We start from the raw sequence: 14,781 nt of genomic DNA on the forward strand, positions 1-14,781 counted from the left end.
TGCCTGCCCAGAACCCAGATTCAGGACATCACTGTGAGGATTCCTGACCTCATCCGGCCCTTCGACTACTATCCCATCATCCTCATCCATGTGGGTACAGATAATGCACCCAGGAGTAGTCTGGGCCTAATCATGGGTGACTACAAGGCCCTGGGGGCTAGGCTTAGGAGATTGGGGGCACAGGTAGACTTCTCGTCGATCCTCCCAGTCAGCGGTCACAGCCAGCCTCACGACAGCTGCATTAGAGAAGTCAACTTGTGGCTCCGGAGTTGGTGCCATCTTGCGGGTTTGGGCTTCCTTGACCATGATCCGCACTTCCATGCTGGGACATGATGGTCTTCATCTCTCTGTGAAAGGTAAGAGTCTGTTCTCTTACAAGTTGGCTGATGTCCTACACAGGGCTTTGAACCAGGTTTGTTGGGGGACGGGGATGCAGAAGACAGAGAGAACGTAGGAACAACGAACCGTGAGCCATGCACTGGAACAGCCCATGTAAGTACTAAGGGGCCTGATAGGCATTGGGACAGGGGGTACCAAGGGCACCTGTGGGTACTGTGGGTCAGAATACAAGGGGATGAGGGGGAAAAGGACTTGGTAGTGGGGGTCTATTACAGGCCACACCAGGAGGATGAGCTAGACCTGGGATTCTCAAGGCAGGTTTCAGGCAGTACACTCAAGGGACATGATTGTCATGGGTGACCTAAACTACCCTGACATCTGCTGGGAGAAGCAATCATCTAGATCTGATCATTCACGCAGGTTCTTAACCTAGAACAGGACCTCCACCTAACACAGGAACTATATGGTCCCACTAGGGGAAATGCCTTACTGGGCTTGGTGTTTGCTACAGGAGATGAGCTGGTAGGAGATGTGCAGATACAGGGTAACCTAGGGGATAGTAACCACCAATTACTGGAATTCAGTATCTGGCAAAAGGTGGCAAAGATAACCAGTAGGGAAGAAGTACTAGACTTCAATGAGCTCAGGAGATTAATAAGTGAGGCACTGAAGGACAAGAGCATTGGTGAGATGGGAATCCAGGAAGGGTGATCGTTCTTCAAGGGAACGATCCTGCGGGCATAGAAGGGAACAATCCCACTGCACATAAAGAGGGGCAAGGAGGCCAAGAAACCCTCTTGGCTGAACAGGGAAATGCAGGAAAGCCTAGAGGTGAAAAAAGAGGCATACAGACTGTGGAAGCAGGGGGTAGCCACCAAGGAGGAGTATACCTACTTGGCTCACAGTGGCAGGGATTCAGTTAGAAAGGCCAAAGCAGCAATGGAGCTCAGGCTGGCAACAAAAATTAAAGACAACAAAAAGTCCTTCTTTAGGTATATAGGGAGCAAAATGAAGGGGAGGAAGGAAGATCTGGGTAACTATAGGCTGGTTAGTCTCACCTGTATCCTCAGGAAAACCTTTGAAAAAATTATTAAGGATCACATTTGTGGGAGTCCAGCAGGAAAAATAATGCTGAAGGGCAACCAGCATGGGTTCATAGCAGGTAGATCCTGCCTGACTAACCTTGTTTCTTTTTATGACCAGGTCACAAAATGTTTAGATGCAGGAGACAAGGTAGGTGTCATCTACTTGGATTTTAAAACGGCCTTCAATATGGTGTCTCATCCCATTCTTATAAATAAACTAAGGAGACGTAGGTGGTGAATTGGATTATGGGATGCACCCAGTGAGTGGTAGTGGATGGGTCGGTATTGACCTTGAAAGATGTGAGCAGTGGGGTCCCAGAAGGTTTGGTCCTTGGCCTAGTGCTGTTCAATATCTTCATCAGTGACTTGGATGAGGGCATGGAGAGCACACTGTCCAAATTTGTGGACAACACCAAGTTATGGGGCAAAGTAAACACACTGGTGGGCAGGGAATGAATCCAGGTGGATCTGGACAGGTTGAAAAGTGGGCAGAACAGAATAGGTTGCAGTTTAACAAAGATAAGTGCAAAGTGCTGCATCTAGGGAGAAAGTATCACCAACACATACAGATTGGGAGATGACTTTCTAAATAGCACAGCAGCCGAGAGGGCTCTCTGAGTCATAGCAGACTCCAAGATGAACGTGAGTCATCAATGTGATGAAGTGATAAGTAAAACTAACCGCACTCTATTATGCATTAGCAGGTGCATCATGAACAGGTCTAAGGAAGTGACACTTCCACTTGTGATACTTGGTCAGGTTGCAGCTGAAGTACTGTGTCCAATTCTGGGTGCCGCACTTCAGGAGGGATGTGGATAACCTTGAGAGGGTCCAGAGGAGGGCTACTCATATGGTTAGGGGCCTGCAGGTAAGGTCCTACAAGGAGGGATTGAGGGACCTAGATCTCTTCAGCTCCACGAGAGAAGGTTGAAGAGAGGCGATCTTGTGGCCATCCAGAAAATCATTGTGGGGGGAAAGCAAGGAACAGGAGATGCTCTGTTTACCAGGGCACCCCTTGGGGTAACTAGAAACAACAGCCACAAACTGACAGAGAGCAGATTTAGATTGGACATCAGGAAAAACATCTTTACAGTGAGGGTTACCAGAAGCTGGAACGGGCTTCCAAGGGAGGAGGTGCTCTCCCCTACCCTGGGGGTCTCCAAGAGGAGACTGGACAAGCACCTAGCTGGGGTCATCTGACCCCAGCACTCTTTTCTGCCCAGGGAAGGGAGTCGGACTTGATGATCTACTGAGGTCCCATCTGACCCTAAAAATCTATTAAATCTATTTCACTCATCTGAACCCCAGAATGAATTACATTTTACATGTATTTTTTGTATTTTCATTTCTTGAAAATACATTAACAAGAACATTAAAGAAACATGAAACAGGTTATAGAAATTGTTACTTGAACTACAAGAATGAATTCTATGTCATTTTATATTGCCTACATGCATGTCTTTTTTTGTTCCTCATTTTAGGTCTTAGTCTTTTTATGTGTGTTATATTTGGCCTTCAACAATTTTCTGAATCTGGCAGGTCATGCAGTCATACCAAATATAAGCTACTTTTTCACTTTCAAGACTATTTCCAAACTTTCTATCATCTCTCATTCATCAGGATGTTGACTCCTGTCTGATTGGGTAATAATTTTCTACTAGTACAAATCTACTTGTGAAGTTTTCAAATGAGCGGCATCGTGTGATCTCCCACAGTGCCCCTTCAAACTTGAGAGAAGCACTTCATAAACATCCAGAAATCTCTCTCATCATCCTCCTTTGAGTTTTTCCTTGTCTGCTGATATGTTGATATCACTCTTCATCATGCCATGCCAACCAGTATTATCTCATTGTTTACTCATGCTCTTCCTGTGTCTGTGCCTCCATCTGTTGTCCTTTGCTTTATACTTAGTTTGAAAACTCTTTAGAGGCAGAACTATCTTTTACTTCTGTGATTTCATGATACATAGTGGGTACTGGTCCAAAGTAAGAGATCACAGGCACTACACAAAAAATAATTAAAACTGATCATAACCCATGCAAAAATTCCTACCACCACTGGGAAAGTGGACACCAAATGATAGTCAAGCTGTAGAACAGGAAAATGTGCCCCAATTATGGTATCTCTGAATAATTACTTCAGCGGGATTTACCAGCACACAATGTTTTTTAAGAGCCATGAGAGAATTCAAACGTTATTACTCCTACTCGTTTCTTCAAGTCTTTCATTATTTCAGCAGATCAATTTCCTCTGTCCCTTCAACATAATAATTAACTTGGTTGGTGACAATTAGCATGGAAGTGGTGGTAATTTACAAATCACAAAAGCTTTCTGGCTCCCGAGGTAAATTATACCTCGTTGGGGAGAAAATAATAATAAAAAAAAGATTTCACAGACCCTCTGCCATTATTGGAGTTTCTCCTAGATTTCCTGCTTCCTACCACAGAACTCTGAAATGTTTTCCTACAGGGAACGCACAATCCAAACATGAACTGCGAATACCATGGTAGATGTCGTACTTCCTGTAGAGAAAGGAAATGCAAGCTAGGTCTCCAGAAGAGAAGGAGACACAAAAGTTTTAAACCCGTAACCATCCTCACAGCACAAATCTCAACTTTTTTTTTCAAGGTGATCTAGTAATGTGAGGTAAGTATATTATATCTTACTTCCATTTATATCTGTAATAGAAAACACATCCTAACCTGAATATTAGGCTTGTGCGAGTAGACTATTTGATCTGGCTTCAGATCCAGCCACTTCGGATGCCAGGGATCTGATCCGGAGCTCTGGACTGGGTTCCTGCTTCAATCTGTCCAAAGCTTCGGAGCCGCCTCGGAGATCTGGCCAGAGGGTGTAATGGGGAATCAATGAAATATCTACAACATTGGTTTTTTTTGTCTTATTTGGGTGGTAGCTTCTGTGGAGAGCATGAAACCTGCAAGTTTTAAGAAGATCGGTGCAGGGGTTCGGGGAGAACTGCGCCCCAAATTCTTGAATGCAAAACTCATGTCATATGTATGTGTTACACCATAGTGGGGTGAAAACTGCAGGGGTGGTAGTCCCTGGTGAGGCCACAAAGCCTGCCAAGTTTCAAGGAGATCAGTGCAGGGGTTTGTGGGGGAACTGCACTTCAAGCTGCTGACAGGCAAAACTCGTGACATAGATGACCCTGTGTGTGTTAAGGCTCACCGGTCTGAAAACTGCAGGGGTGGTAGGCATTGCTGACACAGCACTGGTGGAAGCCATGCTTCCCCAAGAGCATTACGGACAGACAGATGCACAGACAGATGGACTAAGCCATTTATATATATAGATTATTGGATAATTATTATAAAGAATGTTATTGTATCTGCACTTTTTGGTGCAACGGGACTTTACAGTGGCTGCATACACACGTTGAAATAATCTGGGAGAATTCTCCCAGGTTTGTTCTCCTGGTAGAAAAAATTATCCAGATATGCCTGAACAGACACTCGAGTGCTCAGCCTTTGAAGAGCAGAGAGCTCGCAGCACTGACACTGCACAGCCAAGGAGCCCCTCTGCACATATCTGAGCATACTCTGAAGGCTCCTTCGGGCTGTGGCAGTGATGCACAGGGCTGAGAGGGGAAGTAATGTGCAGGGATCTGGGGTGCTGGGGACGATGGGGAGGGCAGCGGACCCAAGCGGGAGGGGCCAGTGTTTATACTAAGGTGTAGCCTACAGTATAAGCCTACACACCTTAGTGTAACACGAGCTAGGTAACACAGATCAGAGATAATCCTGTCGTAGAGTGGCATAACTTTGAGCTGTATTAGAAGTGCTTAAAATCAGTTTGGGGTGTGTTATTGTGTGGACAATCCAGGTATTAAGAGCTCCAGATGCCGCCCAAAATTACCATGTAACCAGGCCCTTATACGAGTCAGGCATAAGAGAATTTTAAACTAGGAGCAAACAAAAGAATGGCAATCAAGTGGGTTTTTTTCTAAACTTTTTAATTCTAAAGTATATTGTTTAATTGAAAACATGCCAAAAATGTGTTTCTCTGGCACAAATATAAGCATGCTAGATTTGGATGGTGTTTTTCCCCGCCCCCAGAATATAAGGAAAGGATACAGGAGATAGGAGCTGTAGAACTGACTATGCTGCGCCTACCTTTGCTCCATAACATACAAATTAATTTCAAATGCTCTGGTAACTAGGAAGTGAAATAGATACAAATCTTTTCTCAGAATAATTTGCATTGCAACAGGGGCTAACTCATTCCACGTGTAGGAATCCATGCAATGGGTAGAAAAAATTCTGCAGCTGTTTACAGTAAAGATACATTTGCTTTTCTTTTTAAATCTGAGGACAAAATAAGATGCTTCTTTGTAAAGCTGTTTGCATTTTGTGTCCAGAACTCCCATCCACATACTGGATTTATAACAGTGCTTTTTCAGACATGGAATCATAGTGTCATTCCTTCCATCTGAGGATGGGTAATATCAGGGAGAGGTGATAAGTTTTGAGTGATTTATGTAATGGGTTTGAAGAGGGAGGTGAAAAAGGTAGCAGAGTGTTTGATGGGGTCCCTGTGAGTAATTTTTGTTAGCTGATACAATAGGCTTGTTTGGGCATAAAGTGTCTCTCATATGAACACATTGCAATTTTTTTTAGTTCTGATTATAGTCAGTATAAGGAAATAGAGCTGATTCATTTAGAGACCATTACAAGAAGTTCTAGCAGGAATAGGCAGATGTATCGAGCAGGGTGGGGGGAGAATTACATTATAAATCTTTTATAAAATATATGGTAAGGTTCAATATTTTTTCCCCTGATGGAAATGAAAAAGTGCGATAACCAAAAAAATGTATACTTCCGTGGAATCCATTCTCAATGTGATACCAGGTCATTTTAATACCGTTATCTTCTAAACGTTTCTTGTACAAGAGTCCATCATCCTGAAAAACACTGTATTCACAGGTTATAATGCTAGTCTTACGGAGCAGGAAAATGGTACCTTCATCAGCTGTAAATGGGGAAAAAGCTGGGCTTAAAAGTGTCCTAGCTATTTCATAGCTTTCCAATGAGAATGAAGAAGGCAACTTTGATGTGTAGCCTCTGGCTTTAAATTCTTTGGAAATATTGTCTGCGTGTCTCCATTTCCTATATTTCAGTTTCATATCCATGAGTATATGAGATCCCTCCAGGAGACAGTCCTTTAATGCTGACATGCTGTATCCAAAAACCCCCAAACCAAGCATGGCAACCATTTCTTGGACTAAAAAAGGGACTGTCTGGTTCTGCTGATACGATGGCAAATTCAAGTCCAGTTCTTGGAGACCTGGATAGATCAAGACCTGAGCTCGCAGCTTAGGAATATCTCTTCTATGTGGTACTGCTTGGCAAGCAGCAGCAGCAAGATTGCCTCCAGTGCTGTCTCCACCAATGACAACACAAGCTGAATCCATACCATAGTCTTCAGCAGTCTTCATAAAATACGTGGCAGCAGTGATACAGTCTAAGAGTTGGATTGAATACCTATTTTCAGGAGCCAAGCGATACCTAAAAAATCAGATAAGTGGACTTAAAATGAAATCATACAGGAATGTCAGTTTTGCTTAGCTATACTAAAGTGACAAAATTACAGCATAGAAGGTAAAAACCCAGAGAGTGTATTAGATGCACTTCTATGAAACTGTCACCTATTTTAATTGCCTCCTATTCCTCCTGACTTAATTTTAGTAACATTATCCCACAGCTTCAAATATACCTAGTGGAAAATAACACTGAGGAACTGTAACACCATAGAAACAAAAGCCTCTAACTTAGATGACAATACAGTTCTTACATTGAAATTATCTTCAGTTTTCCATACTGACCTATCAGTTAATAACTGTTGGCTTTTAAATAGTGACCAATATAGATGGTACATGGAGGGCTCCTAGGGGGTTGTTTTGTTTAATTTTTAATGTTCTTGGAAAGGAGCTTGCACTCAAGGCGTAATAAAACTCTACCACCTAAACTGTATATTAGCAAAGTTTTGGGGAATTTCCAGAGTTGGATTGAAAATTTCTGTAAATAGTGTTAACACGGCAGGAAGGACAGCAGTGGATTGTGTCCATGCCTGCTGACTTCCTGCCATATGCTAATATTATACCCCCATTTGTATAAATTTCCAAAGATTCCCCTCTCACTGTGAGCTTTACAAGGCTGGTGGAAAACTCCTTTTCCATCATCTCCTACGTTAGCCCAAAGAGCAGGATCCAGTGAACTTAAAAGGAGATTCAGGGCACATCTACCTGAGATGCTTAATGCCCATCAGACTAATTCTAATTCACCTGTGCTAATTCTACTGTGCATTAGCACAGGTGGTAAAAAACCATGCTAATGCACAGTAGATTAGTCTAATGGCCATTAAGGGCATTTATACACGTGCTTCAGGGCGGGATGCTTTAATTAGAGCAGCTGTGAGAGCCGCTCTAATTAAAGTGCCTGGAAAGTCTCATGTATCAGCATCCCCACACTTAAAGATGGCAGCAGGGTTGCTTTAACTAAAGCTCGTTCAACGACATGTAGTTAAAGCACCTCCACTACCATTTTTAAGTGCAGGGATGCTGATACACGAGATACTGGAGTCTGCTGGAGCGCAGTAATTACCACACAGCAGCAGACTCAATTAATCACCTTGGAGCAGCCTTGCTGCTCATGTATAGGCTCCTTGAGAGTCGCATTAAAAGCGTTCGTTTGTGCTAATGTGCAATAGCACCAATTATGGCGCATTAGGTTAGTACCTATTATTAGGGCATACTAACAGACATGTAAATGCATCCAATGGCTGTGAGTTTTCTTGAAAAGTCTAATAAAGCTTATGGGAAATAAAGATTTGGCTCAGCATATTAAATAATATAAATAAAAAATAAATAAAGCCTATTCAATAATTAAAATGAAATAATTTAATTAAATTTAAGTCACATTAAATAATAAAAATTAAATACATAAAGCCTATTAAAGCTTATGGGAAATAGGGGATCCCACTGATATCAAATATAGTGAATCTTGCAGGATAGCAGTGGGATCTCCAGTGAGCATCAGGTGTGGGGGTGATGGTTCTTGTGAGCCTTGTAAAATAATGACATTAGCCTCTCCCGGTCAGGATAAAAGGTGGGGTCTTCATAATTTGCTGTTTCCTCTCTGCGCTGTACTGTTCCCCATTTTGCAGTGCTTTCCCCTTTCAGCCCCAGGTCCTGCTCACCTCCCAGGATTCACTTTAACTGGTGAGTACCTTAAAAGGTCAACAGCAAAGGAGAACTAGCTCTGGGCGGCCAAACATATGGCTCACGGGCTGGATCCAGCCTGCGGCACTCCCAGAGGGGCCAGGAATTAGGGGCTGGTTGGGAGGTGTGGGGGCGACAACTATGTTCCTGCTCACTCACCCCACCACTGCTCACCACACTGCTAGCACCAGTGCCGGATTCACCCAGAAGGCTCTTTGCAATCCAGATCTGGCCTGTAAGGATCCCTATGGTGCAGATCCAGCCTTGGGGGCTCAGATGAGCTTGACACCCCAGTCTTAGGGTACGGTTATACAATAAGATGAAGGTGTGATTTCTGTACATGCTAGCATTCCTGTGCTACCTTAATCTTGCTAGTCAGGATAACAATAACAGTGAAGATGCTACATGCCTGTGATCAGCATAGGCACCCAGGGGCCCTTGAGAGCGGTACTCCAACTGTTACTACATGCTAAAGCCCATGTGGCCACATTTTCTTTGCTATTATTAGCTAGGTTAAACTAGCAGGGGTATGCTAGCAAATGCGACAGCCGTACCTTCTTTTTGCCACGTCAATAAAATTTGGTCAAGGGATTCTGAATCCAAAAAGAAGTGTTCTGAAATTGGATGCATCGAGGAAGGATTCCAAGTCACTGCGCTGTAAATAATGTCCATACAAAGTCAAGAGATAGGGCTGACTTACCCAACAGACAAAACCACTGCTTCACTTCCTCTGGGAAGGAACCGGCACACTCTTTCATACAAATCTGGATGAGAAATAGTTTCAATGCTATTGTTGTAATGCTCTTAGGCTACTTTATTTTCATTTAGAATATATAAAAAGATGTCTGTGGTCCTGATTCAGGGTCAGTACTCAGGCATAATCTGGTGCATGGCCCCAGCTCTGTGAATACCAAATTAGGTCTGCCATCCCACCCTCAACTTTGCATCCACTGAATTGGACCCACTACCCCAGCCTCAACCCCATGTGTGCTGGATCAGGCCCACCACCTCAGCCCTGGCCCTGACCCCACACTTCCCAAATCAGGCCTGCCAACTGAGCCCTGGCCCTGTGCATACCAGATCAGTCCAGTCACCTGGCTCCTGAGCTAGTGCACAAGGCCATGTCATCTGGCCTGTGAGGTTTGGAAACTGGAACTGAGCATGGGGGGAGAGGTGACAGCAGCATTAATTAATTGCCACTGCTGCCCCGCTGCCAAATTTGCAGATCTGTGGGCTGGATGACAAGGTTTCACATGCCAGAAGTTGAACACCACTGCTCTAAACCTCCAGCCCATGAGCCAAATCCAACCCTGGAGATCCCCATGGGTCTGGAAACTTGGTGGTGGAGGAGCATTGGCAGAGCCATGGCAATTAACATTGTCACTGCCATATTTCCAGACCCATGGGGAGCCCTGTGGCCTGGGAGATGTGGCTCCGTGCATCCAATTGTGCCAGTGCATGGGGTTATTTTGCGGCTGGATCCAGTGGATGACGCCAAGTTGGAGCACCGCATTGCACCACTAGACCAACCACACGCAATAACCATTCATCCAGCCTGTGGGGCTGGAAGGTTAAGCACCACTTCTTTAGAGGAGAGCATATGAACAGGATTTATCTAGAGTTATCTTATCCCCTGCTCATTATTCCCCCTGGCATTCACCACCATTGGCTTAGCGATGCCAGAGTGTACTCCATGAATTTGTCTAGTCCCTTTTTGAGCCTTGCTATACTAACATTTAAATTTAAAAAATTTTTCTCAAGAGTTCTTACTGATGCTTCAAAACTGGCCAGCACCACCATGAATGAAGATCAATCCTTTCCTTGGACTAACTGATTGGCTCCTGGGCTGGCAAGCCCGCACTGGCACCTCCCCAAACTGTAGATCTTTGATGACGAGCGTTGGATTTTTCCTCGGTTTTATGCCATCTATTACATACCGTATGAAGTCAAGCTCACTGCAGATACCAAGCTTCCCCAGAAATTTTCCCTGTTTATTGTAAGAATTAAGTTAATGCAAAGAGTGCCTCAGATCTCATCATTTTTCAGACACTATAGAGGTTTTTATATCCATGCTACAATATGTCCATGGCACAATACATAGGGAAACAGAGGTGTCATTTCATTTCTGGAGCTATATCAAAACCTCACAGGTCAGAAACCAACAAACAAGAGGGAGAAGCTAGTTCTAGGCCCTCCTCAGCCTGAGGGAGATTACCACCTACACTTCCCTCTTCCCAGAAGGTTGACCTAATAACAAGTTAACTGAATATTTTAGGAGTAATGTATACTCCACCCTCCTTTTGAACCTGGGTAGATGTCCAGCCAGAAATGTATGAGTCATAGGGCAGAAAGAGGGAGAGAGGGGAAGAGAGAGCCACATATACAGGCAAAAATATTTTTTCTTTCAAATATTAAAATGTACATGCTTCATATTATATAAAATAATGGCTGGTAGAAGTCAGGAAGAGACTCGGCACACCATCTTTTCCATTCTTCACCAAATAGCCTAATATTACATAATCAGCTACAGCATAAAAGTTAGCAACTTCGTCCTAAGCTTCAACTATTGGAAAGAGCATACTGAAGTTTGATATTCCATTAGACCCATGCAATAATGCCTTTCTTTCTATAGGCAAATACTTTTGTTTGATATCTTTTATGGGTATATGGTTCTGAGGGATATAAACAAGCTTTTGGGTACTACGTACTCTTCCTCAGATCATAGCATCATAGAAAATAAGGGTTGAAAGGGACCTCAGGAGGTCACACCTAGTCCAACCCCCTGCTCAAAGCAGGACCAGCCCCATCTACATCATCCCAGCCAGGGCTTTGTCCACCTGAGTCTTAAATACCTCCAGGAATGGAGATCCACAACCCCTCTGGGGAGCCTGTTCCTGTGTTTTATTACCATCCAAGTTAGAAAATTTTTCCTAATATCTAACCTAAATTTCCCTCACTGGAACTTGAGATCATTTCTCAAGACCGCTCAGACATAGGCAGACAGCCCCCCTGCATGAATGCGGCCTCGAGCTAAATAGCAGATATAATAAAGGCATGTGTACAATTCCAGAGGTATAGACAAATAGGATATATGGGATATAATCAGGTAACTAACAGGCAAACCTATCTGCCCCTGCCACAGGAGCTTTCCCACTCCAGCTGCTGGGCAGGCACGTCCCTCCCTTCACTCCCATGCCACCACTGCCCAAGCAGCCCCTTTGGCACTACCACATCATCAGCCCAAGCCTCCCCCCTTGCTACGTGGACAGGGAGCTAGCAGGCTGCCTCTGACCCTGTTGCCCTGCTCCAAAGACCCTGAACATTGAAGTAGGAGCCATTGGTGGGTTGGCTGCTGCAGGACCCCTCAGTTGGCGACTGGCCGCTAGGAGACCCCCCCCCCCCACACCCCCATGTTGGCGATCTGGTGCCACCCCATTCTCGGGAGGCACCAGTTGCCCAAGGTAGGAGCAATGGGAGCAGTGGTGTCCAGCCAGGACCCTGTGGGCCACACATTAACCACTGGTGGGCTAGATGTGGCCCACGGGCTACAAGTTGGACAGTCCCTGTTCTAATTGGTAACTATGGACAAGCTGGGAACAACACACACAGCAAAACCCCTCTAACTTCAACAGTTTTAAATGTAGCAGTTTTACTACGTGTGCTTTTCCTGATCTGTCCATATGTAATGGTTAGAAGAAACAGCTGCTGACCTTCTGAAATGTTCCCCTTCTGAAACAGCTCCAAATTTACGTGTCCATACCATAAGGTCACATTATAACTGTGATTTCTGTCCATACCCATTAAGCATAAAATCAAAAGTCCTATTGCCTTAGGCGTGACTTTTAGTTTTGCTTTATACCTACTCACAGGAAGTACCACGAGAAGGTAGTCACTAAAAAGCTCCACACCATACTTAGCAGTGCACCGAGACTCATAATAGGCTGCACGACTTACACACACAGATGTGCTCCCTGTACACTCGGGCATTAGACCAAGTGATGTAAGCAGACAGACCCCCAATATCATTACTGGCAAGAGAGACAAGAGATGACAAAAATCACCTGCTCCATCAACTGTTAACCGAAGAGCCAAACAGATGGAAGTGTAAGAGGCTTAAAAGTCGAAAGCTGTTTGTATGTGAAGCCCACAAGCTCCAGGAAGGGACTGGAGAGGCTGAACCAAACCTATGGGCAGTAACAGAGTGGGCTGACCGCTAAGAAAGATCAGACTTATTCCTACAGCATTTTATACCAACACCAAACGAATCTCCCACCGAGCACAACTTTGACAGAGAAACGTGGGTCAAGCTGAACGGACTGAGATCTGGCTACGGATGCTTCAAAACAACACTTCATCAGATAAATATCTTGGACAGCCCCCTGCATGAATGCGGCCTCCAACAAAGAGCATATCTCTTAATCAAAAGCTGCAGTCTCTACAAACGCTCAAATAAAGCAAACGTAATCTGCTTGTTGAGTGACAATAGCAGACAGTGGCTCATAGATCTGGCTCATACATTTGGAAATTAATCTCTGTACAAAAGAAGCAGCAGCAAAAAAAAAAAAAAAAAAAAACAACTTTCAATTTAAAATCCATTACTTTTCAGATTCCTTCATCTCTGAGAACCAAACAAAACACAGCATTTAATTTACCAGCTTCTCTCCTCCTTCTCCGCCCTCACATCTCTCAAGCCAGAATGACGCGATAGCTTTAAACCAGGCAAAATCACCAAAATGACTGCCATAATTAACCCCCACAGTGCATGATTCTGAGCTTTAGAGGCTGCTCAACTCCAGGAGGTAGTACTGATTTGGAGTAATCATAATGAATCGCTGAGGCCAGCAGTATTAGAAAAGCAGCAGGCAAAATTGCTCCAGTTAATGAAAAAAGAATATGAAGCAGCTCCATTTTGCTTTGCTGAGAATGATGTGGCTAGTAAACTGGCTTTGAGTTTACTCTGCTGGTGCTCCTGTATCATATCTGAAACACCTGTAACAATGGCAATTAGTATTATCACCCTGGAAATAAGCAAAGAAAATGAAGGAGGTTGCAATATTCTCCACCTTCCATCCAACCAGGTTCCACACAGATTATTTTAAAATAGGCCAGTAATCAGTCTCCAGAAGATCTTTCAGTTACTTTAAAAAGAAAAGGTCTTATTTCTAACTAGTTTCTTAGAAGTAGCAGGTTCCATATGCCCCTGCCATTTCATTGCTAATGAGTGCAATGAAGCATACCATCAGCAAAATTGGGCTAGAAGGGACAGCTACTCCAGGTTACTACTCGAGGCAGGATCCTTCTTAGCTAAACCAGCAGAGATAAGTGATTGTCTATTTTATTCTTTAAAACTTGGCAAACAGCCCTCTCATCCAACTACAAGGTCCAGTCTTCATCAGCAAAATTAGCATTTTAAAAGGTCTTAAAGGTGTGATGTATCTATGCCAATACAACTGTCAGTTTAAAGATATAGTTTCCCCTGCCAAAATTTAGGGAAAGGAGGTGGTCTAATTTAGGCATGGAATAGAAAGTATGGAGTGTCTACTATGGATGCATAATCTACTCTATTTTATTTCAAATTTTATTTTTTATGGAAGACGTAGAAGTACAAATGATACTGTGCGTAGGAAGTCATTAGGTAGAACATTTTTATTTTATGGTACAAGGAACAAACTCACATTCATTGTCATGTTTCCATTCAAAACAGTTTTTCTTGTCACTAAAATGTCGTGCTTCTGCATGGTTCCAAAGCCCCTGTAAAATTATTCTATATAAAGCGGTGGTCATTTGCATGAAATTAGAGGTGCCTGATGAAATTATTCTATATAAGGCGTTGGTCATTTACATGAAATTAGAGAAGCCTGATTGCCAACTGAGAATATATCAAATCTGAGGGACCCAGACTGATAGCTTGTTAAAAGTATGTGGCGTGACCCAAGAGAGTCAAGGTACTGTGGTGATGAGCAAGATAAGGAAGTGATACCTCTTACCAGTTTGTCCAATGCAATTCTTTTGTTTTTGCTTTGCTGTCTTGCATACATAAAGTTCATAATGTTTACTAACTGATTATAATATGTGGGTCATGCAACATGCAATGGTAATTGCATAGTACAGAGGGGATAA

General features: G+C 43.6%; 1 pseudogene; it reads right to left on the reverse strand.

The window, feature by feature from the left end:
* Positions 1–6,171: 6,171 nt before the first annotated feature.
* LOC149854519 (arylacetamide deacetylase-like 4) lies at positions 6,172–14,399 on the reverse strand (annotated as a pseudogene).
* Between the last annotated feature and the right edge of the window lie 382 nt (positions 14,400–14,781).

Source organism: Crocodylus siamensis, chromosome 12 (assembly GCF_052110815.1).
Source record: "Crocodylus siamensis isolate JL-2025a chromosome 12, ASM5211081v1, whole genome shotgun sequence".
Classification (NCBI taxonomy): Eukaryota; Metazoa; Chordata; order Crocodylia; family Crocodylidae; genus Crocodylus; species Crocodylus siamensis.